Here is an 8,722-nt window from a genome sequence, read left to right as displayed (position 1 = left end):
GTATTGGCTAATAGATTAAGACAATATGAATCAAGCAGGATTTATTAAAGGAAACTATTCCTCAAATAGTCTGGAAAGATTATTTAATATAATACATATGTCAAAATCTGAACAAAATCCAAGTATTGCAGTCTCCCTAGATGTGGAAAAAGCATTTGGCTGTTTCAAATGGCCCTTTTTATTTAAAACACTGGAATTTGGTATAGGCAGAACATTTATAAATTGGATTTAAAACACTTTATACCATAAACTGCAAGCTAATATAATAACAAATAATCAGATGTCAGCAGTGTTCTCCTTGAATAGATAGCGCAGACAGATATGCCCCCTGTCCCCAGTGCTTTTTATTTTAGCGATTTGAACCACTGGCAGGGATAATAAGAAGGGATCCAAATATAAAGGGCTTCAAATTTGGGCAAGAAGAATACAAAATCAGGCTATTCACTGATGATGTTATTATACCTATCAGACTCAGCTAAATCTTTGGAAAAGTTACAAGCTACACTAGAAAAATATGGAAGAATATCAGGCTATAAAATAAATATGGATAGAAGTGAGATAATGGCATAAACAAATTTTGAATACGAAAGATACCAAAAAGGAAATAAATTTAAATGGAAGCTGGATGGAATAAAATATCTTGGAATAGGAACTGACAACAACTTACAAAATCTGTACAAACTAAATTATGTTCCTCTTCTTGGGAAGATAGAAAGAGCCCAACAGAAATGGAGATACTTACTGATTACTTTAGTGGGGAGGGTTAACTGCATCAAAATGAAAGTGATGCCAACACTGCAATATTTTCAATCACTGCTTATTTTGTTACCTAAAAACTTTTTAAAGCTACTAAACAACCATATTAGACAGTTCCTATGGAATATTAATGTACCAAGAATTACATTCCAAAACTGACATGGGATTTCAGGCTGAGAGGACTTAGACTTCCAGATTTTAAAAAAATTGCCTAGCTACACTGGCTAGATTTCTGGCAGCCTTCTTCATTGAAGACACCCCCTCCCACCATCTTGAGTTTAAATGGAAATGTACTCAATGGAGGAAGAGAAGCAAAGGACTTTATCTATAAATGGAGTGTCAAATCACTAAAGAAAAAGTTGGATAGCCCATTTTAATGCATATGATTAGAATGTGGCAAGATATTAATGAATGTATAGGAAAAAAAGTAGGGATATCAATAAAAGTATTATTGTGTAAAAATGTGTTACTGCCTATGAACATAGAGACTCACTAATTAATGGGAAGGATTAATTGCAACAAAATGTAAGTGATGCCAAGACTGCAGTATCTTTTTCAATATAGGCAATAGAACATTAAATACGTGTTATGACAAAGGTATAAAGATATATTATGGACTGTCACACTGAAGAAACTCATATCCTTTGATCAATTAAAATGCAAATACGGAGTGGTTAATGGGACCTTCTTTTCTTTTCTCCAGCTTAGATCATTCCTAAGAGAAAGATAGGGATCAATGTTGACCCCACCAGAAATTAGTGAAATTGAACGAACTGTCTGGATGGGGAATACACCCAAATTTATAACAAATACCATGCTCTCCATAATAAAATTGCAAAACCAGGGTTGCAGAGGTCAAGGAAAAGATTGGAGTTGGACTTGGGGGTAGTGATTTCAGAAGGAAGGAGGTCATAATGCTGTAAGGGCAATTATAAATGTAAGATATGGATTGGTTCAGTATAATTTTTACACCAATTACATCTTACCCCACAAAAGTTACATAGATTAAAAGCATAAATTTCAGAGATGTATTTCATATGTGGGACTGAGACAAGAGTTTTTCTACATGTCCCATGGTTGTGCATGAAGGTGAGGCCATTTGAGCAAGAAATTGCAGAAAAATTAACCAGGATAACAGGAGTGGCTTTCATAGGTGACCCAGAGCTATATTGACTAGGTAATTTTATGGAAATAAGCCACAAATTGACAAATATTAAATCTCATTTATAAAAATAGAACTAGCAGTAGCGAAAACGTATCACAATCACTTGGAAGTCCCCTCTACTTACAGCACGAAGACTGCAGAAACAAACAGCTGTATACATATAAAAATCACATATAATTTAAAGAACAAATATGACACTTTTGTTAAGGTCTGGTAGCTATACCTGGACTACATAGAGGCCCAGATACTGTAATAAAAAGGATTATAAAAGTAACTATATACAAGTAAACACATACAAAAATGTAGTTTCCCCACCTATACTCGATATACTTAAAATATATGTAAGCTCTGATGGTGAACAGACCTGTATGTGTGGGGGGGGGGGGGGGGAGGTGGGAGGGAGGGACTGTTTTGTTTTTCTTTGTTATATTTGTATGAAAAAGTTTAAAACTAAAATATTTTTTAAAAAATCTATGAAGTTCAATTCTCTCATTAATACCAGGGTAGCTTTCACCATCTTTGTCCTAGCAACTGCCCTTGTTCATTTATTGAGAACCGGATCTGGACAAAAAATAAAATCCCCTCCCCCTAAGATGTTTTCATGTGCATTTGCCAATTTGAAAAAGGTTTGATTAATAAATTGCTCATCGTCACTATTCAGAGCATTCAAGTTCATCAGTGTCCAGGATTCTGAGTATATTTGACAATGTACCATTACAAACCTACCTGCAGAATCTGTAACTACATCCTAAATTCTTACTGGAAGACTTTTCCATATCAAAGCCACTACTCCTCTTGCTTTTGAGTTAAAAGAGAAAGCTATGACCTGACTGACCCAATCTTTCTTTTAACTTTTGATATTTTTTCAATTAAGTGCGTTTCTTGGAGGAAGGCTAGGTTTCCCCCCCCCCCCACCTTTTTTTAATATGTGTCAATATCCTCTTTCTTTTCACTGAGCCATTTAAACCATTAACATTAAAACACTATTATTCATCCCTTCAGAGGTTTATCAAGTCAAGTCTTTCATCACCTCCCTTCCCCTTGACCCAAGCATTCCCCACCCCCCCCATCAATCCTTATCCTCCGGGGCAAAATGCACGGCCTCCAACCATCCTAATGAAAAGAGAAATAAGTAATGAATAAGAATAAAAGAAAAATATAGAATCTCTTCCCCCAGTGTTGATAATATATATTTCAACTCGATCCCCCCCCATTCCATTTTACAGTTTGTGCCAAAAGCCTCATGTACACACATGATGTGACAGAAATCAGGTCCCCACTGTCCGTAGTCCCCTGGAGCGTTCCCAGAGTAATAACCTTTCATTCTTTATATGCAAGACAAATATTTTTTTAAAAAAGAAAAAACTTCTTAAAAATATATAAACCATTTCAATCTTTCATTTCTGGCAATTGGTTCACAAAGTCTGTTACACATTGAAGATTGGAGAAAAATTTATTTTCACCCCAGGCATTGTAATTTTCAGAGTTACTGGATGTTGCAGCATGAAGTTATATTCTTTCTGCCAAAGGGATCTTTTTACTGGGTTGAAATCCCACCTGCATTTCAGCAATGCTGCACTTATATCTACATAGGACAATACTTTGCCTCCCTTGACTTCCAACGGTCCTCCTCTTGCCTTTGCTGCTGGACTGAGTATTTTTTCTCTGTTTGATATCTTAAACATTTAATCAAGACAGAAAGTGGATTTTCATCCAACATAGGATGAGACATAAGGGACCTATGAGCCCTCTCTATCTCAGTTTGTGTTCCAACACTATCTTTGCCCAAAATATTAGGCAACCATTCCTGGAAGAAAGATACCGGTTCTGCTCCTTCCACTCCTTCTTTAAGATCAACAATTTTTATATTATTCCTTCTGCTAAAGTTTTTTAATATCAATTTTCTTACCATAATTTATTTTTTACACAGATCTTCCATCTATGTCATTTTCTATTTTATTCGTTCTATCCATTACATCCTCCATTTTCTCTTCCGCTTCCTTTACTTAAATTTACAGTTAAATTTGCAATAGCTCCTTGTAATTAAGTCATGACTGATAGAATATGATTATGTTTTTTACTTGTATGTTTCTCTTTCTTATCAAGGCTTTCAATACGTCTTCAGTGATGTATTTAGTGCTTCTTCTTTCCCTTTTTTATTTTATCCTTCCAGATGTTGTAGCAATTTGTTGTTCCTCTTCTTCTTCCAAAGCTTTCTTCACTCTCAGTTATTGTCAGTATCCTCTACTTCCTCCTCTTCCAGGTCAGATTGCTGCTGTCTGCCTTCAGTGATGAAGGCAGCAATCTCGGCACCTTCGACCAATTTACGCATCCATCTGCCTGTACGCATGCTAATGCGTACAAGTCATCTTCAGCAGCATCTACTTGTTCCATGCCACCGCTCACTCCAGCAGACAAACAACTTACACAGGGGCCCCAGGCTTTCTTCTTTGAGGAAGCCTCTGCTCCTGACTACTGTCTCCGACTCGTTGGATCCTGGAGGTCATTGCTGCAGGGTTGTTCTTCTTTGATGACATTCTGGTAAGATTTAAATTTATGTTTTCTTTGAAGTTAATTTATTAAACATTGCTTTTTTTTCCCTTTTTTTAATCAATTCTCCAGGAGAGGTTGGACTCTGCTTCCCATCTCTACCACATTACATAACTTCTCCATAAACTGATTCTGATGTATATGCTATGTAGTTTTTTTTTTGCACTGCCAATAAGTGGTAATTCTGCCATGCTTGCAGGAAGAAGAATCTCAGGATTATATGTGATGTCAGAATGTACTCTTACAATATTCTAAACAATCGTAGATCAAAAATTAATTTCTGCATTACTCTACTAATTATCTCTTCTGGTCGGAAAAGGACCCTTTATTTATGATCTATTTTCTAAGAGACAGTGTGTTTTAAGCCAACTCTAATACACTTCATCTGATACCGTGGGGTTTTAATTGCAGCTTCCAATTTGGCGCCTTGTCAAGTAACCTTTAGAAATCTAAGTTCACATCTGTAGGTTCCTCTCTATCAACTTTCCTTTTACATCCTTGCAAAGTTTGAGAAAATTTGTCAAACACTATTTGTCTTTCAGAAAATTATGTTGATTATATTCAGATTTCCTAAATGATTAACTTTGATTATTGACTTGACTTCTTCTTTCTTTGGCTTGGCTTCGCGGACGAAGATTTATGGAGGGGGTAAAAAGTCCACGTCAGCTGCAGGCTCGTTTGTGGCTGACAAGTCAGATGCGGGACAGGCAGACACGATTGCAGCGGTTGCAGGGGAAAATTGGTGGGTTGGGGTTGGGTGTTGGGTTTTTCCTCCTTTGCCTTTTGTCAGTGAGGTAGGCTCTGCGGTCTTCTTCAAAGGAGGTTGCTGCCCGCCAAACTGTGAGGCGCCAAGATGCACGGTTTGAGGCGATATCAGCCCACTGGCGGTGGTCAATGTGGCAGGCACCAAGAGATTTCTTTAGGCAGTCCTTGTACCTTTTCTTTGGTGCACCTCTGTCACGGTGGCCAGTGGAGAGCTCGCCATATAACACGATCTTGGGAAGGCGATGGTCCTCCATTCTGGAGACGTGACCCATCCAGCGCAGCTGGATCTTCAGCAGCGTGGACTCGATGCTGTCGACCTCTGCCATCTCGAGTACTTCGACGTTAGGGATGTAAGCGCTCCAATGGATGTTGAGGATGGAGCGGAGACAACGCTGGTGGAAGCGTTCTAGGAGCCGTAGGTGGTGCCGGTAGAGGACCCATGATTCGGAGCCGAACAGGAGTGTGGGTATGACAACGGCTCTGTATACGCTTATCTTTGTGAGGTTTTTCAGTTGGTTGTTTTTCCAGACTCTTTTGTGTAGTCTTCCAAAGGCGCTATTTGCCTTGGCGAGTCTGTTGTCTATCTCATTGTCGATCCTTGCATCTGATGAAATGGTGCAGCCGAGATAGGTAAACTGGTTGACCGTTTTGAGTTTTGTGTGCCCGATGGAGATGTGGGGGTGCTGGTAATCATGGTGGGGAGCTGGCTGATGGAGGACCTCAGTTTTCTTCAGGCTGACTTCCAGGCCAAACATTTTGGCAGTTTCCGCAAAGCAGGACGTCAAGCGCTGAAGAGCTGGCTCTGAATGGGCAACTAAAGCGGCATCGTCTGCAAAGAGTAGTTCACGGACAAGTTTCTCTTGTGTCTTGGTGTGAGCTTGCAGGCGCCTCAGATTGAAGAGACTGCCATCCGTGCGGTACCGGATGTAAACAGCGTCTTCATTGTTGGGGTCTTTCATGGCTTGGTTCAGCATCATGCTGAAGAAGATTGAAAAGAGGGTTGGTGCCAGAACACAGCCTTGCTTCACGCCATTGTTAATGGAGAAGGGTTCAGAGAGCTCATTGCTGTATCTGACCCGACCTTGTTGGTTTTCGTGCAGTTGGATACTTGACTATCTTGTTAATAATTGTTGTTAAACTAAACGGCTTGCAGTTCCCTGCTTTCTGCCTCTCTCCTTTTTCAATAAGTTGGGTCTCTCATGGCTGGTATCCAATATTCTGGTGCCCTCCTGGAGTTCAGTGAGTTATGACAAATTTCAAGCAATGTGTCCACAATCTGCAGCCGTTTCTTTTAAAACCATAATGTGCAGTCATCAGGCCCTGATGATATGCCCATCTTTTGCCCCCAAGTTTCTCCAATACTTACTTCATCCCTTGTAATTAAGATTTTTATAAATTTTACCATGTTATTTGGAAATTTACCTGCCTGATATCTTGGAGATATAACCAATGTCTTCCATGGTTAAAGCATGCAAAAGAAGACTGGAAGGGAACTCCAATTATCATGAGAAACCCTAACTGACATAATGATTGAGTGAAACAAACTGGCAAGAGTACAAGAAGAGAAGAATTTGTTGAATGTCTCAGGGATTTCTTTTGAGAGCATTACACTGTGGAACCTACTTGAGATTGGGCTATTTACAGCATAGAAATGTGCTTTTCACCTTAACTTGCAACATTTGGCCTTGTGTAATGAGGAAGGATTAAAAAGGAATCATATGGTTAAAGATCCCTGAAGATGGAATGACCACAACATGATAAAATTCCAACTGCGGAAGTTAGGGATAGAGAAAGTGAACAAAAAGTATGAGGGCAAAGGTGTTTGAGAGTGAGAATATAAAGGCACCTGAAATGGCAAAAAAAACATACCCAGCATATCAGGGTACATCAATGGAAAGAAATCTGGCCCAGAATCATAGATGGATAACTAGAGGCAGAGGTTGTAGATTCTGATGGTGAATTTGGAAGTCTGCAATGTTCCTCAAAGGAAGATGAGTGCTGTTCCTCAAGCCTACTTTGACTTTTGCTAAAGAAAGCCACGGGTAGGACTGTGTTTTGGAAATTACTTTTTGTTCCTTTACTTTTGATGTGGCTAAATCCTGGGACACTGTAACAGTAGCTGCACTGTCAATATTACAGGCTACAGAAGTTTAAGGTAGGACAGTATCCTGCCAACTTCTTAAGGACAGTTAAGCATGGGCAATAAATGTTGGTTCCTAATACCATAAATGGAATAAAATCAAGCTAGTCCAGAACACTCGTCTCATACTTCCTTAATCCCATCTCGCTAAAACTGGTCCACCTCAACTCTCTTTCTTGTCGGTTGATCATGTAAATGGTTCTTTCTCCTTGAATACCTCTCATCCCTTCCCAAAATATACCACCATTATCCCTAACGCCCCTCCAAAGTTTTATTGCAATTCACCCTTGTAATAAAATGTGCACCAGCCTTTCAACACAGTTATTGAGCATTGGTTGTGGTTTTTTTTAACTGTAAAAAGTTAAGTCATGCAAATATAATTACATGCAGATGTCTAACTGCAATGTGTCCCATGATATTTACAATAATCTTTGAACTCACAGTCATACTTTTTAAATTTTGACACAGACCTAATACATTCCAAATGAAATGTTGAGCAATATTGATAGAAACAGCTGTCTCTAATGCTGTTATTAGTTACTGATGTGGCTCATTTAGTAATGCAGCCACTTTTAAGCCAGAATCTCCCCCCACCCGCCCCACCTCAATGTGTTGAGCTCTAAGGTCCAATCTGCAGTAGTGGGCACTGGTTGAGTGAGTGTGTGTTTGGGCATGGGAGGGTGATACAAGTGCTGCACTGTCAGTTGTGCTGTCTTTCAGATCAGATTTTGAAATGAGGTCCAAAACATTTTCTTAGATGAATGGAAAAGATCGAAAGGCATTATTTCCAGAGCTTTCTCTGGTTTGCTTGGCAATATTTATCCCTCCATAACCATTATCATACTGCTGTTTGTGGAAACTTGCACATGACATTGAAACTCTTAGGATCTTGTTAAAGACTATAGAAATCTAAATCCTCTCGTTCAACAAAAGATTTTCTGCCATTTTCCCATCTTTGAAGAGCATCTTAAATGCTGAATAAACTATGCTTAAACTTTCTGTGGATCAAGCATTAGACAGTGGGGATTGAAGCAATATAATGGCAGCAGCTGGTTCCATTAGTCCAGTTCATTTAATGCAATGGCAGTGTTATGAAATAAAAATTGAGTTCCATGCTATCAAGAAATAATAATGGATGATGCAGGCACCTGTGGAAAGAGAAACAGAGTTAATGTTTCAGGCCATTGGACATTTCCTCAGACTTGGGGAAAAAAAAGATAATACAAATACAATAGGAGCAAGAGTAGAGCGTCAAGCTCCTCAAGCCTGCCCCAACATCCACCATGACCATGGCTGATCTATGTTGGCCTCAACTCCTCTTCTGTGAAATTTCTCCATACCCCTCT

At 39.0% G+C, this 8,722-nt stretch overlaps 1 protein-coding gene across 1 annotated transcript in view; it reads left to right on the top strand.

Moving 5' to 3' along the window:
• The first annotated feature begins 4,334 nt into the window (after nucleotides 1–4,334).
• The window catches only part of limd1a (LIM domains containing 1a), a 75,368-nt gene continuing 70,980 nt past the window's right edge, over nucleotides 4,335–8,722 (top strand). Inside the window, exon 1 of the mRNA XM_069911549.1 lies at nucleotides 4,335–4,462. The gene's annotated coding sequence lies outside the window, so the exon portion shown is untranslated. The remainder of the gene's footprint in view (nucleotides 4,463–8,722) is intronic.

Source organism: Narcine bancroftii, chromosome 1, assembly GCF_036971445.1.
Source record: "Narcine bancroftii isolate sNarBan1 chromosome 1, sNarBan1.hap1, whole genome shotgun sequence".
Classification (NCBI taxonomy): Eukaryota; Metazoa; Chordata; class Chondrichthyes; order Torpediniformes; family Narcinidae; genus Narcine; species Narcine bancroftii.
This window is presented reverse-complemented; position numbering and strand designations above follow the sequence as displayed.